This window comes from Acartia tonsa, chromosome 13, assembly GCF_053477335.1.
Source record: "Acartia tonsa isolate MP-2025a chromosome 13, ASM5347733v1, whole genome shotgun sequence".
Taxonomy (NCBI): domain Eukaryota; kingdom Metazoa; phylum Arthropoda; class Copepoda; order Calanoida; family Acartiidae; genus Acartia; species Acartia tonsa.
The window spans coordinates 22,584,848-22,608,325 of NC_137272.1; the positions used below are offsets into that span (position 1 = coordinate 22,584,848).

At 31.3% G+C, this 23,478-nt stretch overlaps 1 protein-coding gene across 1 annotated transcript in view; it reads right to left on the minus strand.

Moving 5' to 3' along the window:
* Positions 1 to 18,805, minus strand: part of LOC145303843 (uncharacterized) — a 36,240-nt gene extending 17,435 nt beyond the window's left edge. Inside the window, exon 1 of the mRNA XM_080145482.1 lies at positions 18,738 to 18,805. The gene's annotated coding sequence lies outside the window, so the exon portion shown is untranslated. The remainder of the gene's footprint in view (positions 1 to 18,737) is intronic.
* Positions 18,806 to 23,478: the final 4,673 nt, after the last annotated feature.

Consider the following 23,478-nt stretch of genomic DNA (forward strand, 5'->3'; position numbering starts at 1 on the left):
TGTCAAATGGTTTGTTTGTATGTTTGTGTGTGTTTGTGTGTTTGTGTATGTACATGTGTGTGTGTGTGTGTGTGTGTGTTTATATATATATGTGAGTGTTTGTATGTAAGCCTTTTCTAAGGCGCTTACACATGCTATAACCCGCTTTCATTAAAACACACACACTGACTTTAACCCTTTTCCAATTCTTCTGTTATTCCATATTATCAAACACATGTAATAAAATAAAAGGATGTATGTTTGTTTGTCTTGCCTGTATTTTCAACAAATCATAATAAATTTTTTTGAAGATATATAGCAAAAGCAGATCAAAACGTATTTTAAGTTAAGAAAGACAAAGACAAATAACCACTGAAATATTGCTTGAAAAAGTAGAATTTAAATTTGATTTGTACATATATTTTAGTAAATATAACTCGAGTTTGACACCTATTTCAATTAAATTGTATGCAACATCAAAGTAATTTTAAATTTACTTTCTTTTATCAAAGTTGAACCACCCATTTTGTAGATATTTAAAATTTGTAGCCACTAATAACTCTACCTTTTGTATATTCTTATTTTTGAACAACAAAGGGTTAAAAGCAAACAAGTTGCAAAAAAGCACTACCTCCCTTCAAAGTAGTATTCTTTAAAACTTTGAATAGACTAATTTTACACCCCCTTTATAAAATTTCTAGCAGCTACACCTCTAGAAGCCTCTAGGACATTTAGGGTGGCAAGGAAAAAACGACCCTCCTTGTTTTTTTTTTTTTAAATTTGAGTTTCAAAAAGAAATAAGTAGTTACAAAATAATTGCTTTTTTAATTGGGGTCATTTTTTATTGGGAGAATGGAGATACCCTCCCCCAAAATAGTTAAAAACCTTCACTGTAAAGGGGAACCATATTGGTTCAGCAGTTAGCGAGATCCTTCGCTACAAACAAAGAAAATAAAAAGCTTACTTGTTTATATAATAGGATAGGATAAAAAAATTAGATATCATAAAAAAGTTAATAATTCAATCACCTATTATAACCCTGTTAAAACTTAATGTTCCTTGAGGGGAGACGCTATCCTTATCCCCCCCCCCCTCCACCCCATTCCACCGAAATCTCCACAAAAAAATACAGAATATTATCTTAGCCACGTAAATTCACATGTATGTACGTACAGACATACCTTAGTTATCTATATGTAGAGTGTCTGCCCTTCTAATAAATACTTACGTAGGTGTGGGGAGGGGGGGTCTAATTTGTTTCAACTCTAATGTATAGATATTGTAATATGTGAACAAAAAGACACACACACACATATACCAGTTTTCAATAACTTTTTTCTCTCTTCAACTTTTTTTTACACAAATATAGACATTTTAATTCCTTATTTGACTTCTAGGTGTCATCCAATAATTTTTAGTTTTAAACCAAAAACTTAATAATTGCCTAATGTACGCAAAACAATTTTAAAAGATTTACATTTATATATTAGCATGAAACAGTTTAAATTTATGAAATTAATTATGTTTTGTAGAAGAAATCAATATATTTTGCAATAATATATAGATTTAATAAACAATAGTTAATTAAACGTGAGGTTAACGGAACCACTTATGCTTCAAAATATTTCTGTAACTGCTTTAATAAATACTTATAGTAAATAAGCAGTAATATATAGTTAAAACTTACAATCTAAAATTGTAATAAAAATCAATTTTATTACAACGCTTTAAATTCATTTAAACCAATTTTAAAAGCGAAGCTTTACTACAATCAGGGTCGGTACGTCTATCTATCCAACATGATTATCTTCTGATACTGATTCTAAGGCAGAAAAGTACAATGTTTAAGCATCTCTATAATCAAGTCCTAAAAATGTAATGTCATTAAACAATATCCTGAATTTAAACTGGTTGCATCAAATTACAGAGTTTCTTCGTTTTTATGGATATTGTCATTTTTGTTTTTTTTAGGATAACCCTAGTTTTAATTTTTTTAAGTTGTCAAATTTGTTAAAACAAGGAAATCTTAAAGGATAAGACAATTTAGACAATAAGATTATTTTAATTTCCAACCCACTGTCCAGTGTCCCCTCCCTCCCTGGTTAAATTAGTTGGTAAGATAAAAATTGTAATTTGTGACCGGATGCCTAATAGTTACAGGAATACGGGGAAAGGTAACTGAAAGATGAATATTCTTTTTCTAATCAAATATCTTATTATCTATTCTATTGTATAAAGAAGTAAGCTTTTTTTGTCTGTAGCAAAGGATCTCATAAAAGTTGAACCGATTGGGTTTTACAATATAGGTAATCTTCACATAGGGTGTGTGATGGGTTAAGGCTATTTTTCTTAAGATTTAAGTCTTGGATGGTTTAAAGCTATTTTATTAGCATCTCTCTGCCCCTAGATGATAGGGGCGTATCCAATTGTTATAATAAAAAGAATAATAAACTTTACAGACGACCTCAAGTCAAATTATGGACAACTTACTATGTGTTTGTGTATATGTATTTTTATGTACTAGTCTCTATAGATGTTATATAATAAGAATAAGAATAAGATTTATTTTCAAATCGGTTTAGTTATGATAAACATATTACATAGCATTTTTAGATATTATAAATCACATCATTAATAAACTTTAACTAATGTGTTATCTACGATTATGAGGCATTCCATAAACCAGAGGTGTATTAAATGGGGCCTTCAGTGTTCAAAATAAGTTAAGTATTTACATATTTTAAAAATTATTTTAAAGATTGAAATGATGTAATTGAAAAAAAATAAATAAATTGTTTTTTAATCTTAATCTAAGCTCTCTCACAAGCAGCATCATATAAAATGGCTCAAATTTTTTGCTAAATAATATTTAAAAAAATAAAGAAAATCCGAATTGTAGGTGTAAAATAATCAAAACCATGGTTATGCAAAGATTAAATAAGATTGTTAGGAAAGCATTCGTTGCAGACAGCCTTATTACATACTGTTTCAACTTGAATCATTAAATAAGCTGTAAGGTTTTTAATAAACATTTTACGTGGTTGATAAGAATTAAGAAGGTCATTAAAGCAATTTTTATTCCAAAGGTTAGGTAAACAATAGTATGGGAGATTCTCAATGCTTTTGTATCTAATAATAGGGATATAAAAATGATCACCATCCAATCTCCTGTTGTTTCTTATGTTATTATAAACCTCGTTTTTTCTTTTCCATGTCTCCTGGAAAGAGAGTGGAAGCTTGTCATTTATATAATCATACATGAAAAGAAGTTTGGAATAATCTACTAATTGGGGGAGAGGCATAATATTTAATTTATTAAACTTTTCTGCTGTATGTGAGTTATATTTAGTACCAGTAATTAATCTTATTGCTTTTTTCTGTAATTTAATCAATGGCTCAAGGTAAGATTTAGGACAGGATGACCAAATTGGTAAACAATACAATAAATGAGAATGAATGAATGAATGATAAAGAGTGGTTAATGATTTTTTGCAAAGAAAGTTTTTAGCTCTATTTATCATATACAAAGAACTAGAAACTTTTTTTCTAATAAAATCTATATGATACTTGAAACTGAGATTAGAATCAATAAATACACCTAGGAATTTTATTGCAGGTATTTTACTTCTGCTATTAACAACACCAATCTTATCTATCAGCTCAGGATTGTTTTCATTATCATTATTAGAATCAATGAATACATTGATATCTTCCCAGTCTATTGTGTCTTCTCTTTTGTTGAAAATCATGATTTTTGTTTTCTCTGCATTTAAAGATAATTTATTTGCCCTAAACCAATTGTTGATTTTTTTAAGTTCATTATTTAGTTTAATAATAATATCATTTAGGTTATCTCCCGACACAACAAAACTAGTGTCATCTGCAAAAAGCAATGTAAATAAATCAGTAGCACTGGGAAGATCATTTATATAAATTAAAAACAAAATTGGACCAAGTATCGATCCTTGTGGCACTCCTTTTGTTATCTCCAAGTATTCTGATGATTCATCCCCAATGACTACAAATTGTCTTCTTTGATTTAAGTAATTTTTAAACCAATCCAGTTCTTTATTTTTTACTCCTATTTTTTCTAACTTTTTTAATAAAATGTCATGGCTAATTGTATCAAAACCTTTGGAGATATCGCAGAAGACTCCAATTGAAACCTTATTATTATTTTTAGCTAAAGCAAGTTCATTTATAAGGTGCATTATGGGATGTAAAGTAGACTTTTTGGCCTGGAAACCATATTGGTGTTTGAACAGAATCTCATTTTCAAGTAGAAAGTCATTCAATTTATTTGCAACTATTTTTTCTAAGATTTTAGAGAATATTGGCAAAAGACTTATTGGTCTATAGTTAGTTGGTAAAGACTTATCACCAGCATCAGATGGTTTTAATTTACAGATTGGCAGAACCTTAGCAATTTTTAATTGAACCGGAATGACTCCTGTAAAGAAAGATCTATTTATAATATGGCATAAAGGAACAGCTATAAAGTTAATAATTTTCTTCAAAATTGAATTTGAAATACCAAACATATCAGTTGAGTTCTTAGATTCCATGCCTTTTACAACATCAATAACATCTTTAGGATATATCTGACCCAAGGTAAACAAAGAATTTGATTCATTTAGCAATTCACAAGGATCAGAGAATGAGGGATTAATATTCTCTTCAATTTTATTTGCTATAGTTGTGAAATGTTTGTTAAATTGAGTAGCAATATCTTTATGGCTAGAGAAAGTTAGTCCCTCATATCTAATTTCATTAATGACTGATGATTTGTCATGTGTTTTTCTTAAAGCCTCCCTTAAAATTTGCCATTGTTTTTTTAGGTCAAATTTATTCTCAATGTTCAAGAGCTTACGGGACTAAGCGGTGTAGTGTCATCTATAATACAAAGTAGTATGATGTCTGTCTGTCTGTCCGTCCCTTAAGATCTCGGTAACCACTGAACCGATCGGATTCTACTCTTTAGGGAATATACCTACTGGTCCTGTGGTGGTTTTAGGCTATTTTCTTGGGGGTGGGACACCCCCAACCCCCCCAAAAACAAAAAATCCACCCCCCATTTTTTTATCACCTCTTGGGGCAAAGCCCCTAGAGGCTAGGGGCGAAGCCGCTAGTAATTTAAATAGACATAAATGATATACTAAACTTAATTCTAGATTCGTAGAACCCATCAAATACAAAAAGTAGTAAAGTTTTTTTTGTCTGTAGCTTAAAATTTTAGTATTATTTGAACTGATTTTGTATTCCTTTTGAGGGAACCTTCCGTAGATACCAAGATAGTTTAAAGCTACTTTATTTTAAGATTAAAGCTATTCTTCACCCTTCTTACCCATTCAAATACAGAGCCTCTAGATGTTATGAGTGCAACCACTTGTAAAATCTATGAATTATTTAACTATGACTATATTTCTGAAATTATCAGATTATTCAAATTTACCTAATAATGTATTTACATTAAAAATTGGAAACCAGGAATACAAAGAGATAAGACAATGAATGATGAATCTTTTATTTTGGTGGCTGATAAAAGGAAAGGTATTTTAATAACTATTTTATTTTATTTTACCTATTTTACCAATTTTTATTTCAAAATATTACTTTAATGTTATTGATTTTAAAAGTTTGAAGACTTTCAAAAACAAGGGCGTGCATGAGGGGGAGTGTATCCTCCCCATGCCAAAATTAGGGGGGATGGATACACCCTCCTGCTACCCCTTGGCAAGGATTTACAACCCCCTGGTACACCCCCTTAAACAGCCAAGGAGGGTGCCAAGATACAATGTCACGCACCTTACGCCCCCATACCTCTCATCTATTTTGATGTCAAACATCGTAAGAGGGTTGTCAAAGTGTCAATGTTAGTTTGTTAAACGGTCTTATTTGATAGCTTCGCTAACATGGTTTAAATCTATTTAAAATTGCTTTTCTATGTCCAACCTTCTAAAACCACTAAATATGAATTTTTAAAATTATGTTTATCTTAGACTAATAATATTGTTAATTATTGGCCTTAGTGAAACAAAGATGATAACATCCATAGAAGCGAAGCCTAACAAATACGAGAATAGAACAATTATTGAGTGGCAGCGCTTTTTTATTAAAAAAAACATAACATTATTAAAATAAAAGTTCTTACCAAAAATTCGACGTTTTAATTGTAATAAGCAAAAATGTTTTGTCTGTAAAAAAAATTAAAATTTGCCTTAATTTACTCTAAAAATTTTAAAATTTCTCTAACCCCATTGTATCATAGTGTAAATAGCATCATTAATACCTTACTATTTATTTTTTCTATTTAAACCTATTTATATGTTATATGTATATATCTAATATAATTATCTGATTAAAATTTCTATGTAGCTAGAAACATTAAAAATCATTTGAATATGTTTGTCCTAAATCGGTACTTCCAGCTTTTGCAACGGCCAACCCAGGTTATGAAAGTACCAAATTATGCATAAAATTATGTAAATATATGTCAGAAATATTATTATCATTTTGTATGGTTATGTTGAAATACATCTATATATGTTAATCTGTGCTTAGATTACTTAAAAGCGGATATACCATTTAGACCTAATTAAATAGAGATGCTATAAATAATTCAATTAAAAAATAATTTTCAAAATGATCATTTCTTAAATAATCGAGCATACTTATTTTTTACGATGAAAAAGTTATCATACTTGTTTAGGTATACCAATTTGTTACAGGTATCATTATACAAGAATTGAAATTGATATGACGATTCTATCATTCTTAATTAACGATTAGTTACAACTAGCTATCCGTTTTTAAGACACATACACTTAATATAGAAGATCTTCCCTATAGAAAATTAAATTAAAACCAACATATACCCTCCCTATATCCGAAATCCCATTTCTAAGTACGTACTCGCCCCCCAATCAGTTAAAGGCACACGACAGGATGATGACCTATAGTTGACATCAGTGTTTTCTATGTACATTTTATCCATGTAAAAATTAGAATTTATGATCATATTCGAATTTAATGGTCAATGTCGACTATTTTATTTGAAATTAAAGAAACAGAAAAAAAAGTAAATCTGTTGTAAACTTGCTTTTAATATAGAAGGCCAATACGGACGTACTTCCATTTTAGAAGCAATAACAGAGATGCTGCGCTTTTTACAACATTGTGCCTTATTGTAATGGGTATCACTGTATCAAGATCAAGTTGACAGTACATTTTCTTACAAAATTATTATTAAAAATGCCAAAAATTAACATATTTACAATGTATGTACTGACTTTCTGGTAATTATTATTGAGTTGCTACGCTTTCAAAACTATACTTTAATGTTACAGGGACCTCCAAGCAAGATTTCTAATTCTTAGCACCCAAAGTAAAAAAAAAACAATCCGTTACAGACGTTCAGAAACGCCCTTAATGTACAAAAGCTTCGCTTATAAAACTAATGCCTAATATTGGTCACTAGCCGGCCGGAAGTAATATTATAGATAAAAATTTGTCAACGTATCGAATATTACCCAAAGAAAATATAGTAGGGAGGCATTATGCATTATTAATAGCGAAGCTACTCTATAAATCTAAATGCCCGTTGTTCATCTGCCCACTCTATGGAGAGGGCATGATGATTTAACCAATCAAGCCTTGACTTGGAACCCCTTCACGGGAAAAAGAAAACCAGGTAGACCAAAAAAACCTGGCGTAGGGAATTCCTGGATGAACTGAGAGATGAGAATCTATCATCTTTCAGTGATGCCTCTACTGAGGCCCAATTCAAAGATAAATGGAGAACCATTGTGCGTGGCCTATGCTCTGGAAAAAAAAGATAAATGGCGATGATGATGATGAAGAAACTGTACAGGATTTTCTAGGTTGGTAATAAAGATTTCGTAGACCAATATGTATTAATTATTTTTTTTAAAAGGAACCATGTAAAAATATAACCAGCCAGGCCTGAACCAAAGCTTCTCCAAAAAAAATCTGACATTAAAACGGGCAAACACACATCCAACTACTTATTTGTGTAAAAACAAATGTACTCTATAGTTATAGCAACGAAATGAAGAATTTCACAAAAATAATTTAGAACAGATTAATCTATTGTCCATAGTCATATCCCTGTATTCGCAATGGCGTATGAACAAACAATGGGAAATTGATACTTTTGTAATTGAGGGAGGGTGGGGGGGGGGGGGAGGGTTATGTTCTTAATAAACAAATTATTAATAGGAGAGGGGGGAGGTTTTAGAACTAAATTTTACACATTTAAGCCAACGAATAGACGCCCATAGGTCCAAGAGTAGCATTACCAGGAGGGGGGGGGGGGGCATTAGACTGGAAATTATACTGGTACCCAAAGTTTTATAAATGCGTTATCTTATTCGTTGGCTTAAAAACTGTATTGTAAAATCTTTATTGAGTGTGTCCAAATTTTTGACCAATATTTTTAACTACAGATGGGGTAATTTTAAAGGAATAGACAAAGGAAAATAAATATATGTACAGCACCTATGATGAAAACAAAATTGCCCCTTCTATAGATAAATGTCACTGGTTTTTTAGACGCTATAATCAAACCAATCAAAATTTAATAGAAGTACTCAAATTGTTAAGTTAAGCCTACTAATAAGAGAAGTGTTTATAAAACATTGGGTACCAATCAACTAACAAACAAGGAAGTTATGACCATTTGCTAGGAATGCATTACAGACGTATAGACTGACATTGACATGGTCTCATTGTAGAAAAACTGTGATTCTACAGAAAATTGGTGGCAACCAGGAAGGGAGGGGACATTGGACTTTAAATTACACTGGTGTCCAAAGTTTTTTATTGCGTTTTCTCATTCGTTGGCTTAAAAACTTTGGGTACTTTAATGAATTATTATTGTTTTTTCCCAAACTAGTAGTGTCCTAAGTTTTCAACTATTAATTGTAATCTACAGAAGGGGTAATTTTGTGTATCACCATTAGGAATGTACATCTATCGTCCGTTGTCTTATCCCTTAAGATCAGTGGGTGTCTCCTGTCCCCAGAGATGCAGACAGTGATTATAGTAAAGATTTTAATCTTAAATATTCAGGAATGTAGGGATAGAACAATGGACAACTAATCAATATTTTAATATTCTTCCATAGCTTATCCTTTTAAAAGTAGTAAGTTTTTTTGTATGAAAATTTCAAGCACATTGAATAAGGAATAAAATGGATGTGGATAAATTTAAGTGCCATTATCATATCCTTAGACCCCTGAGATTGGTAAATAGTGAAATAGAGAAAGAAAAGCAGGGATTTTAAGGGATAAGACAATGAAAGATAATATAATGTAAATCACCATCGATGATAAACACAAATACCTCTTCTGTAGATGTTAATTATTGGTTGAAAAGTTAGTATAGCTTAGAATCAACCAATCACAAAACGATGAAAGTACTCAAGTGGTTATAAAACTTTGGGTACCAGTGTAATTTACAGTCCAATGTCCCTGGAGAAAAAGGGAAAGATAAAAAAAGATAAAGAAAGCTAACAGATAATAAACATAGAAAGATGAATTGACTTTAGTGTTTGAAAAAGGAAGACAGAATCTAGAGAAAAAAAGAGAGAGAGAAAGAGAGAGATACAGAGAGAGAGAGAGAGAGAGAGAGAGAGAGGAGGGGGGGAAGAGAAAGAAAGACATAATGAGGGAGAGATAAATAAAGAAAGAGAGAGGAAAATAAGTATTTCTTCAATATTTTCATATATCAAACCCCAAATAAATTTTTTTATTTTACTATTACTGCGCTACTTATGAACATACATTTCCTTGTTTATTTTTCCCTTGCAAGATTTGAACTGACAGAAAGTAATATGATATAATTGTTGGTTTAAGATTAAATCAAAATTATTTAAATCATTATATCGACGTGCATTGGTTTCCACAAATGTCTTGAGGGTTGAAACAATGGTAAACAAAATAACTATATATGAAGATTAATATTATTGGTTGAAATATTAGGACATTACTTTGTACAAACTAATCTAGATTCAACATTCCCATATTTCATTGCTATTTTTGCGATTATGAAACACATTTAAAAATAATATTATGCTGAAATGCATGCACATCGATTAAATCAAAGAAACTTATATCTAAATAACTATTTTTATCTAATTTAACTATGTCATTGTTATTCCCATTTCATAAAGTATTACGATTTTTATTTATACTTTAGCATCTCGATAACTTCTACATTTTAGGGAAGCTTCGAATAAGTTCTAGGATAGATTTAATTAAATTTTCTTGTATGTTTTTCGGTAAATTTATTTCTTTTGGTTATTATATTCTTTTTCATTGAAAGGGTAATCAAATTTATTTTTTATAAATTTGATAAGGCATTTAAATTATTATTTAATTTTTAAAAATATATTTAATAATTTTACCCTTCTCTTTCTATATGGAATACATTAAAATATTAGTACAAGCGACTGCGACCCTAACCTTTAGTGGCATCTTTTAACTGAAAGAATTCTACATACTGTATGATAAATTCACTGAGTGAAAAAGTCTTTGATACTTCTTAGTTATTTATTGAAATATATTTCGGTGGACATTGCACCCTCTTCAGTCTAAATGACATAAAAAATATACCTACATAAGATAAAATATAAAAAATATAATGTATTTTTTATCATCAAAACTGTATTATATTGTACTCTTATTTTTAATCTTTTGTATAGAAAGCAGGTACTATTGATATAAAATGTTAATTTAATCATTCCTTTTTTCTACCCTTTTTATTTTGGGTGTGCCTACATTTTCGCATGAGTCTTCTTCCTTATTCGCTAAAGACACAAAAGTAAAGAAAAAGACGTGTTTTATGACAAGAATAAACCAATTCGAAAAGGGGCAGCTTGTGCTGTTGTAATAATCTGATGTTTGGAAGATTTCATAATATTGGATGTATTATTACTTGGATCTTACACCAGATTTACATGTTCTATAATAAAGTTAACTCTGTAGCGGGCTAAAATAACGATCTCCCCCATCCCCACCTTTGCCCAATCCTCTTTCCTCCTACTGGATAAACGGCCCGACCAATAAATGTGGGCGGGTAAATTGCAACCTAAATTGACGACAATTTTTTCTCCTGTTATATCATCCATTTTTATCATGTGATATATGCGGAAGTGAATGCACTGCACGCCCATATTCGCAGAAAGAGAGGAACAATGGGCTGTTTATTACCCTGTTCCCCAAAGTTTCATAATAACGTTTTCTTATTCGTTGGCATAACAACTTTGAGGACATTAAGTTAAGTTTTCAAACGTTTCAACCATTTATTTTTATCCACAGAAAGGGGTAAATTTTTGTATCATCATAGGGGATCTACATCAATTTATCGACCATTGTCTAATCCCTGTAGATCCCTTGATATTCGCTAACAAAAACATTGAGTGACAATTCTAATTGTTTTGAGAAGGATAACTCATAATATAAATCATATCATAATTATTTTATTAGTTACACACAGGGATCATTAGGCATGATCATTATTGAATCAAAATGTAATTTTTTTATTTTGTAGGCTTTTCACTCTTACGTTTTTCGTTACTATTAAAATACAATTTTCATAGTCTTTTACTGGGACATCCAAAAAGTGTGTTATACATGGGTATTAACATCCCCCCTCCTTAAAAATATTTTTAGATATATTAAATATAACACTACCCCCCCCCCCTCCACCAATAAAAATGTTACACCCCACTTTGGGTTGACATAGGCACCATCAAAAGATTTTACAACAAAACGTTTGGACGTCCAGTTCAATAATAAAAAAAAGATTATATGATCATTTTGTCTAAAAATATTCGCCGACCATAGAGAAAAAAATAAAAGAGAGGAATCAAAGCAACTAGAAGACGAAAATAGGCAGTAGGCCTAGAGGCCTACTCAGCGCTGTTGCCGCGCTAAAATTTATTGCTATTCCACTACTTTTCAAATGGGAGGATTAAAAATTATTAAAAAAAATATTTTTTTACTTTTTACTATTTCCATATTTAGGGCAAGAATATTAGATTAGATATTTTCGTTTTAATGTTTTAATTAAAAATTACATAGAATTTTATTTTTATTTAAAAAAAATTGTTCATGAAAGATGAATCCTTCTATTTCTAAAAAGGGGGAAATTTTTTTCATAATGAACATTCAGCTGATTTTGACCGCCCACGGCTGTTTGCTAAATATCGCTTTTCTTTTTATTCACATTATTATTTATGATTGACTTACAAAAATCCCTGGGCGGCTTTTGATTTTTGTCTGCTTCTAAATTTAGGGATGGGGAAGTAGTATTTTACCATGAAAAAGGGGTGAGTATTCATCCTCTTATCCTTTTTCCTTATGTCGCCGACATTTTGACATCATGCACAACAATATGAACCTACTTTGAATGCAGTATCATCCCTTTTATTCCTGAATTAATTTCAGTTATAATTTAAATGACAATCAGTCTTAGTTTATTAAGCTAACAATGGAAGTACAAAAATAGAGGGCAATTACAACTGCTTGTAGTGAAGCAACTCTGTTGTAAAAGTTTGTCAGTATGTCTGTCTCTGTAATAAAGGAAATAACACTAAAAGATGTCCTTATTTATTGAAAATTTTGGGAAAACTTAAAACACAAGTTAGATAGCTATGCAACAAGTGAATATTTAATCATGTTCGAATTGTCCAGTCAATATTAATTATTATATGAAGATTCCTATATATATACTGATAATTATATAAGCGAGCTTGGAAACTCTGTTAATAATGATATTACAATAAACTCTGAAATAAAGTTTAAAATTTATCAATAAATAAAATCAAAAGACAATATTAATACAAAAAGGTCCTATAAGGCTAAAACACAAAATTAAAAAAATTAAAAACAATATTTCAGAAAACGTTAAACACTTCTTTAGGTTAAATTATAATATTCTAAAATGCAATTTTTTGCGATGCTTCGAACTTTATCATTTTAGGTACAAATTTACACAGAAAAAAACCAGCGATGAAAAAAATGTATTTAAAAAAGAATATTGAATACTAAGCATTACAAATATATCGACATACACGGCTTAATGTTAAAAATCTGATCAATCGTCTATTGTAAATATCTATTGTTTATGTTGATATCAAATTTTAATTTCTAAGCCTGACTCAAGTTACATCAAACATAAATATATAGTTTAAGCTAAAGTGGGGGAATCTTTGCAATATGCCAGTGGATCGCCCATTTCTCTTTGCTCTATAACTTACTTGGTCTGTGTACAAGGGAGAGATGTGATTTAAATACTTGTCTGACACTCGACTCATATTTTTGGAAGAATTCTCTTGCTTTTTAGCATCCACTATACAACTCGCTTGGTCCGTCAGTCTATCAGTCATGCGCCTTAAAAATTTGAGTTCCTTTGTTCTATTGTTTAAAGGTCTTTACTTGGCCTTTATCAGAGAGATATATTATAGATATAGGATATATTTTCCTAACTGTTATTGAAGATAGATAGCTGGGCTGTGAAGATTTTGCTGAACATTGTTTGTCTGTCCTTTGTGTTCTTAAGTTTTATGTTATTAAATTATTTTAAATTCCTGAGCTTCGCTATCTATGGATGATGTCATTCTTGTTTTATATGCAAAGTTTTTCACTAATATGGTCTTTACGTCACTGCAACATTCGTTTTCAAGCATAATTGGGATGTCGGGTCGTTTCAAACAATTTGTGTAAGAAAGCTACTCAATTAATACACAATATTAGCCATTCGCATGTCTCCTTTAGAAGTTGCGCCTTAATATACAAAGAATCCTCCTTCTAATTCTTTCTTACTGATTTTAAAACATTAGAAATAAATAGTATGGTTACAAATTTAAAAAAAAGTTCCAATGAGCATATAGCCACATATGCCACAAAGCCCAGAGAGAGAGGGAACAATGGGCTGTTTATTACACCAGCCCCCCAAGTTTTCTTATTCGTTGGCTTACCAACTTTGGGGACTTTTTATTAATTAGATTGGTTGGTTTATCAAAACGTTTCAACCATTAATTTACAGAAGGGGTAATTTTGTTTATAAACATTGGGGATGTACAACAATTTATTGGCCATTGTCTAATCTCTTTAGATCCTTGGGTTGAAGCCACCTGTAAGTTAAATATTATTTGCCTTACATTCATATGTGTAAACAGTGAAAGTGAGCCCCTGAAAAATCAAAGGTGTAGTTACTGTATAGTACACCATTTAGTTAACAAGGACAATTAGGTAGTGCAGCAAAAACGGTACGTTTTTTAAAGCGAAGCTTTTCTATAATTAGGGTAGGTCCGTCCGTACGTCCGTCCGTAACGGATAGCTTTTTCGTTAATTTAGGCATGTTAGAATTTTCCTATCGATTTCAAATTTTGCATGGTGATTCCTTTAATAGTTAGGAACGATTTAGCGTAGCAACTCTATAATCATTACTAAAATGTCCGTACGTCCATTTTAAACATGTTGATTTTTTTACTTTTTTATGATTTTTGGTATATTGATACCTGGGACAACAAAGTATAATGTTATGAGCGAAGCAACTCTATAATCAAGTCCTAAAAAAGTAAGTATGTCCATATTAAACATTATCCTGTATAAAGCAGTTTTTCAACAAATTTACTTACAATTTTGCTTCGACTCTTATACATTGATATTCTGATTATTCAGTTCTGACACTATCCTTGTTAAAAAAAGGAGAGATTTGAACCTAGTAAAAGTGTCTGACTCTGATTATGACTTTTAAAAATTAGCCAATGAGAGGCCACTATTAATTTTACCATTGGTCAATTACAGTGTATACTGGCCTCTCATTGGCTAATTTTTTTTACATCATAATCAGAGTCAGACACTTTTACTAGGTTCGAGAGATTTAGTATGGCATAGCTATTTCTAAAAAAGAGGGATTTAACTTGGTGATAGGAGTGGTGACAGTTAACTATAATATTAATGCTATATAATATAATATAATATTAATGCTAAAAGATATGATATTCGTTGGCGTAAAACTTTTGGGATTAACATGAAATCTTGATTACATTGTTCAAAGTAATTGTGACTGATTCTACAGTAAAGCTAAATAGTTTTATATAATTTTTGGCTAATACTACCTAATTTTTTTCTGATTAGATAAAACAAATGTAAATATATTACAAAATGAAATCATCATGAAGACAAAATAGAACAGATGCGGGTTTTGAGACTAGATATAAAAACAGGTTTATTTGCGGATGTTATTGGACACAACTCACATATAAACAGGTGAAGTGTATAAAGTTGTAACATAACCATTTCCTGTGGCCCTATTTGTAAAGGAGGCACAGTTATTTGTTTAAGCAAACAAGGATGACAACATCCATAAAAGAGAAGCTCTAAAATCTATTATTAACGCTTGAAGATGTGCCAATTTGGGGCGCTATTGCTAAAATAACTGGATACTTTTAATTATAGATACGATTCCCTTATAACATTTAACATTGTAAGTGTTATCCCAGGAATCATTATTACAAAAATCAGATGATTAGGATAATATATCATATAAACTGTAAAATTATATCAAAATTGCATTTTTTAACTACTGACTTTCAGGTTGCCCCTCTTCTAAATCGTACCAACTATTACATGAATGTTCATACCAAGTTTAAAATAGATAGGTCAATTCTAACACGTCTATATTAACGATGAAGAAATACTTCAGAGACCCTTATTATGGAAAAGCTTCGCTTTTTTAAAATTATGAGAAAGAGATACATAAAATTTAAAGGAAAACTACTTAGCCACCAACTTTTTCGCTCGCCAAAAGAATTATATATATTTTAATAAAATATTTTAGCAACACATTAATGTTCAAAAGCATGCTGAAATCGTTGTTAACAGAGAAAATTACAAAATATTTTGAAAGAAATTTTATAAGGCATATCTCTGTCCCTGCTCAAAGGAAGGGGGAAGGTCATACTATTTCTTTCTTCCGGTCAGAGTGTTTACAAAATAAATAAAAACTTGTCCCATGTTAACCTTGTTGGGGCGGAATTTACCTCCAAATTTCAAGCATCATCTAGAGAACCCAAGGGCATCATCTGTTAGTGATTGGATGACCACTATAGGAAATTTAGTTTAGTAACATCCAAACAGACAACAAACCCTTTTTTTGCAAGTTTTAACTGTGCATGGTAATGAGCTGCACCTGTTTACGGCCAAGTCATTCATTTTTTGTTCATTATTAGTGTTAAGCGCCAGACATAGCAGCAGTGGGTCTCTAGTATGTGATTAAGACTCTAACCCAACACCAATAAGGCACACTAACGCTAATGCCGCGGGTTTGTGTCAAATGTTCAGTATTTAAACCAGGGAGGGAGGGGATCATTGGGGATATACATCAATTTAACGTAATTGTCTTTTACCTTTAGATCCCTATTTGAAACACCAAATCAAACTGTAGTAAAAGAACCCAAAGTCTTTATTAGGAACGAATGGGAGAACGTGTTTGTAAACATTGAAAAGGGGGAGGAAAAAACGAGAAGGAACTTATTTTATTGCAATGAAAGGCTCAAAAAACTCTCAATTCCTCTGTATTCTTATTTCTTTTTTTTAGATTTGGAATGTTTTGATGAAATTTAATCAACGATTTTTTCCACGATTTTAATCAATTTAAAGGTCATAATGAACAATCGAACATTTCAGATAAAGAATTGGGAATCCCAAAAAAAAGAAAATTTTCCCCCAGTGGGGGAAAGACTGATTCTTTAATCTTAGCTTAGCCTTACCTACTGTATACATTTCGTTATAGCAGCTACGCCCTTAGAGGCCTCAAGGGGCACTTGAGGAAGGGGGAGTTGAATTAGATAACCAATTTTTTGGGGTTGGGGGTTGAGTGGTGGTACTTTCCCCCCCAAAAGTTATAAATCTTCCCAAGACCTATGAGAAGCTATCCTGTAAAGGGGAGCCCTAGCATTTTAGTGGTTAGCGAGATCTTTCGTTACAAACAAACAAATAGACAGACAGTCATCCTGTTATTTATTAGTATTTCTCTTGGTAAGATAAAAGATGACCATAGCTGACTTAATATGAGAATAACAACTATTCTAATGATATATTATGAATGCACAATTTTTTACTGAAATCTAAAATTTTTACAGCCTAAAGAACACGCTGAGAATAAAAAATCTGTATAAATTTTTTATCTCATGTTCTAAAAATTTTAGATAACCCCATTGATGATGCTAGGGGCAGGGAATCGAATTATTTATAACATTTAATTAGCAGAAAATCTGTTTAATTTTGTCTATCTATTTGTGTGTATATTCGTGCATTTTAAATTAAAATTAAATTTTCAAAATTATGAATTTTTAAAAGGGAAATGACAAATAACAGTTACAGGATGTATATCTCTTTGTGTGTCTGTCTAACTTAAAATCTCGCTCACAGCTGGACTAATATGGTTCTCCAACACAGTAAAGCTTCTTATAGGTCCAAGAAAGGTTTATAAAAATTATCGGGGCAAGTTACCAAAACACTTTCAAGAAAAATGAAACCTGAAAAATATCCCGACCAAAAATATCATTTTAAATATAATTCTTAAAACTTAAATTGAAAGTGTATGGTTAACCTCAAATCCTTTGTACGTGCCCCTAGAGGCCTCTAGGGTGCGTAGTCGCTAATTTCATAAAAAGCACCTTTACATTATTGTTCTATACTTAAAATTATATTTACTAATCTTTATACATATCCTAGAATATTGCTGAAAATAATGAAATATTTAGGTATTTTTTGTTTGTTTACAAGATGCTGTAAATACCATCCTTGCGAATTATGAGAAAATTAAAAAAATGGATGATATGTAGCAAAGCACATAAATAATAAGTTAAAGTATTTGAATATTTAGAACAGATAAACAGACAGACCTTTCTATATATTGCATAGATACACCTCTGGTTTATTGAATGCCTCATAATCTTAGATAAGGGAATAAATCTTTTATATCGTGTGAAAAAAATCATATTTGTAAGTTGGAAGAAGACTTTGCTGTTTTAATATTCCCGATTCTACTGGTTGATTTTCAAAGACCCAATTGAAGGTTGGCAAGGGGTCCTCGGGAAGGGAACATACAGTTTTTGACCCTCTATTGTTTTATTCTAATACTTAAACAGTGAGTTAAGAAATAAAAGATAATATTTCAACTGAAGAATATTCACATGATAAATCAGACTTTTAATACTATTGAAAAAAAATTTCAAAAACACAATATACTTATGTATTATATTATGTTACTAGCGGCTACGCCCTAAAGGCCTCTAGGGGCACTTAAGGGAGGAGTTGAACCAAAAAAACAAAACAATTTTAATTTAGATTTTTAAAAAGTTGTAAAAAAATTTTAAGGGGGTGGGGGTCACCCCTCCCACAAATATTTTTTTGTTTTAGTTTTTTATAAAATTTTTTTTTTTTTTGTGGGGGGGGTGGTAATTTTTTCTAGTGGCAATTTCTCTTGGGAAAGTGGTGGTACCATCCCACAAAATAGTTATAAACCTTCCCGGGACCTATGAGAAGCTACCCTTTTAAGGGGAACCCGATCGGTTCAGCGGTCAGCAAGATCCTTCAGTACAGACAGACAAACATACAAACATCCTTTTACTTTATTATAAGAATAGAAATCAGCTATACCTATAACTAAAAGCTACATGACCTGTTTTCTCTAATAATCTATGTAAAAACTGTAATATTTACCTTTCAGGGCGTAATCAAGGTTTTCTTTCAACCATAGATGCTTTATATTTAGAGTCACTATCATTTTGAAAATCTGAAAATTTTTATCTTTTAAGGTGATGATTTGTTAAATATGTTGCATTAATATTATCTATGATTATTTCTCTCATTTGTATCTTTACATTCTTAAATTAACTCTTTTGTCTGTATGTAATTCAATTATTTAATATTGGTATAAAAATCTATTCATATAATCATCAATGGACTTAAGACAGTATATTTAAAAGCAAATAAGTTAAAAAAAAACCTCTAAGCAACTTTTGAACCTCCCCCCCCCCCCCCAATCAGAAATAAAATTGCATTTTTCAATACTTTTTCTTTCTGAAAATGATTTAGGAACATTAATCATGTAGGGTTTTGACCCTGCAGGTTTTATTCTAGATACTTCCTGAACCTTACCTTACCTAAAACAAGCCTCACAAATTATTTATTTAAGCATTAATGACAATAAGTTTTAAATCTTTAAACTTCATTTTGCGAATTTTGCGATATATAAGGAAGGACATAAAGAGTAGTAAGAGGGATAGGGAGAGGTTGAGGTGGGCTTGGTTCTCCACTGACTGTTTGAGAGATTTTTAAAACAAATATATTCATGAAAATCTCTTTATTTACATCCATTACTGGTGTGTATTCATTTCCGCGTATGAATTTACTTATAATATTATTGCAACAGCACAATCCCTTCCAGTTTTCTTCACTCTGATGATTAAACACTTCCCCTGTTCTATTTGCTATTTTCATAACTAGCGACTGCCTTCTAGCATTAAGGGACTCTGTATTCAAATGAAGGCAAAAAATCTTTTTAAAAATCCACCATACAGATTAAATCTAAAAATTAAATAAACCATTCAGAGACATATGTAATGCTTTCCTAAAGGAAGAGCTCTACTAGTTTTGTAGTTAATGAAATTTTAGGTTTCCAGAAATACAACTTTACTGCATTTTTCTACTATTAACACAAGCCGCGCAATCCAAATTTTAAAAATGTCTGCATTTTTTTGCACACCCTTTATAATAGGACTAGCGGCTTCGCCCCTAGGCTCTAGGGGTTTTGCCCCAAGAGGTTGGATCAACCTAATTTTTCGTATTTTAGATTTAAAAAGAAAAAGTAAAAAAAAATATTTTTTTTTTTTTGGGGGGGGGGGTATTTTTCATTTTTTGGGGGGGTTGGGGTGTCCCACCCCCCCAAGAAAATAGCTTAAAACCATCACAGGACCAGTAGGAATATTCCCTGAAGAGTAGAACCCAATCGGTTCAGTGGTTACTGAGATCTTAAGCTTCAGACGGACAGACAGACGGACAGACAGACATCGTTCTACTTTGTATTATAGATATGCGGATTTAATAACATGCGGAACAGTATACACACCCCATACATACGACCATCCGCCAGTGCAGTGGTAGGGTTCAGCAAACCAGCTTATTCATAACTATTTTAAATCTTATTGTTCTTCCGTCCGTATTTCCAAAATTTAATCATGTTGATGATTCACGTAACAATTAGAAACAATCTTGAAAGTGGAAAATCAGCATTGTAATTTTTGTTACTTATATCTTTTAAAAAGTTACATTTTCTGAAGGAAATTTTGCTATTGTGAATACTTTGTTGTTCTAGGGGCATATGATAGATAGGAAGACCTATATTACTAGTGGGTCAAGGGAGGGGAAGTTCTCCCGCATTTGTCGTGTTTAATAGGATGTTTGTTTAGACCAAGTTAAATGGTAATTGAAAGTGTGTCATTGCGGGTGTTCATTCATTCACGCAAATTCACACAAAAAAAGGCATGGAGGTTTCACTCTAAGTGTGTAGCTGGCAAAGAATCCCCCATCCTCCCCGCCCCCCTCCTTTCTTTTTTAGGGGGTATTGTTTTTCCAGCTTGGTATATTTTTCTTTACCTAATCTAACATGAACTCAAGTAAAACAATAAAAACTACTCTTTCTCCCTTTTTTTACTTAAAACAATGTAAAAAGTTTTCTGTGATCGGCTTTAAGGAAAGCCATCAAAAACAATATAGAAAAAAAATGTTTATACGGAAAAAAAGGGTACGAGACAGTTTGTGCTGTTTTAATAATTTTAATTCTGGTTCTTTGAAATTCTGATCACTGGCCTCCACAGAAATTCACATGGGGGGGGGGGGGGAATGAAACCATTTGGGGCCAATTTCAAATTTAAGGAGGTTGTTGACAACTCCCTTACCCCCCTTCCGTACATAACCTGGTTGCATTGAATGCACACTATTATTGCATATTACTTGTTTGTTTTAAAATTCATTTTCATTTGGTTTAAATGTTGCTTAAGAAACATGGCAAGGAGAAAGAAAATAATAGATGATTGATCAAAAGTTAAAACAAAGATCAAATTTTGCATTGAGAGGGCTAGAGACCTAAACAAAACCAAAAAGTTGCTAGGGATCAAGCATCAAGAAATCAAGCTGAATTTCCCAATTGCGGCTTGAGGGGAAGAATATTTCTCGTCCATTAACCCATCATTGAAACCCAACTATGTAACCCAGGTATATCATTAAATGTATTTATTTGCTGAAGATTAATTTTCTTTTAGTTAACCTGTTGTTTATATTTATCTAGGGATGCAGAGAACGTACAATGGATGATAAATAATTATTTCATTTTTTTTCTTCCGTTTACTCTCTCTATCTTTATCTATCTTTTTTTTCTCTCTATCTCTATTTCTTAAAGATCCCATTTTTTTTGTATGGACAGACGGACAAGTAAAGTGAGTTAAAGAGTTTGGATTGCTTATTGATACAGGAATAAACATGTATATCTTAAATAGTACCTAAGATGTGACATTTTTCCATAAAAAAAACTTACATTTAAAATTATATGTAGAGTAAGTAGTAAATTATTAGCCTGTAGCTTGAGATTTCGATAACTGCTAAACTGATTTAGTTCTCCATTTAAGGGCAGCTTCACATTGGTCATGGAATGGTTTTAATATATTCTATATTAAAGATTTAACTCATAGGATGGTAATAGGCTATTTTTCTGCTTACCTGCATACAAAACCTGTAAAGGCTAGGTGCGCTGCCGTCATGCATATTGAATATTGAATGAACAATTAAATATGATGCATATGTTTGTGTTGGATGTAATATGATATGGTTATATTACACAATTACCTTAAACACATGCACATTAGACAATTTCAAAATTAAGCAATTTTTATTTTGGTCTGTACAATGGAATACAAGATTAAAATTTGGGCATGTTAGAATTGCCATATCGATTGAAACCTTTGCATGATGATAATAACAGTTAGGTACGATTTAGAAAGCCTACATCTTATCGTTTTTACAACAACTTTCAGTGTGATATAATTACCATATTCAATGTATTTTTTTAATAATGATTCCTTAGACGACATGGTATAATCTTGTAATTGAAGAACCTTTCTAATAAAGTCCTAAAATGTAATTTTGTCCTTTCAACAAAATTTACATACACTTTTAATAAGTTGGTAACATTAATTTTTTTTTTTAAATTGAACCAAATTGGCAAGAAAATATTTTTTTTTTCAGTATGCCTTCGAAATCGATTAAAATACGCTTTATTACAACCAGTTCCCAGCCACACTGAAAAATCATGTATAGCATCGTATTACAGACGATTTTCCACAAATATTAAAATTAAAAACATCAAATTAATATCTGTTTATCAGTAACATCCCTCGGGACTAACAAATCTGGTTTCATCTTCTAATTTTTCATTTTAATATCCGCGGAAAGCTGTATGTAATACGATGCGATAACTCTATTTCAACAAACGGGATAAAAATAAAAGTTTTAAAATTCTTCTATTCAAACTATTTCAAATTATTATGTATAAATTCACCAATTAAAGGTATTTTGAAACCCACTAATGCACATATTAACACCTATATAGGTTTTTAATCAAGTCTACAAAAAGACCTGTTATGACTATAGATTAATTTTTAATAAATTTTCCATGACGGGGGGGACATTGGCAGAGAGAGAGGGCTGTTTATTACACTAGTCCCTAAAGTTATATAATACAGTTATCTTGTTCGATGGCCTACAACTTTGGGGCCCTTATTGAATTTTAATTGGTTGGTTCATTAAGTTGAGTTTTTAAACGCTTAAACCACTAATTCCAATTTACAGATGGTGTAATTTTGTGTATTATCATTGGTGTTGTACATCAATGTTTATCAGCCATTGTCTTATCCCTTTAGATCCCTGGGACATAAGAGTTAAACTATTCTGGTACCCAAGCTTTTATAACCAGTTTATCTTATTCGTTGGCCAAAAGACTGTGAAATAAAAGAGGGAATAGAGGGTAGACCTCTCTCTAACTGGTTTTCTTGAAAGATTGGACATCAGGCTGTAGATATTAAATAATACTGATTTTATAAACACGATATCTCATTCGCTGACTTTTACTAAATCTTGATTGAGTTGTTCAAACCTGTCTCCCCTAATTTTAATCCACAGAAATTTCTTTATGCTAATCAATATATTGTCTATTGTCTTATCCCTTAAGATCCGTGTGTTTTGAAACTATCATACTAGATAAATTGGCTGTTTTTTAATTATTAAAAAATGTATGAACATTGAACACTGTACCTATTAAATCGGTGCTTTAAATGTTAGGGGTATGGCGGAGGAGGGTATGCAGGGGCGTCCAAGCTTTTTTATTTGGGGGGGTGGGGTAAAATTTTGA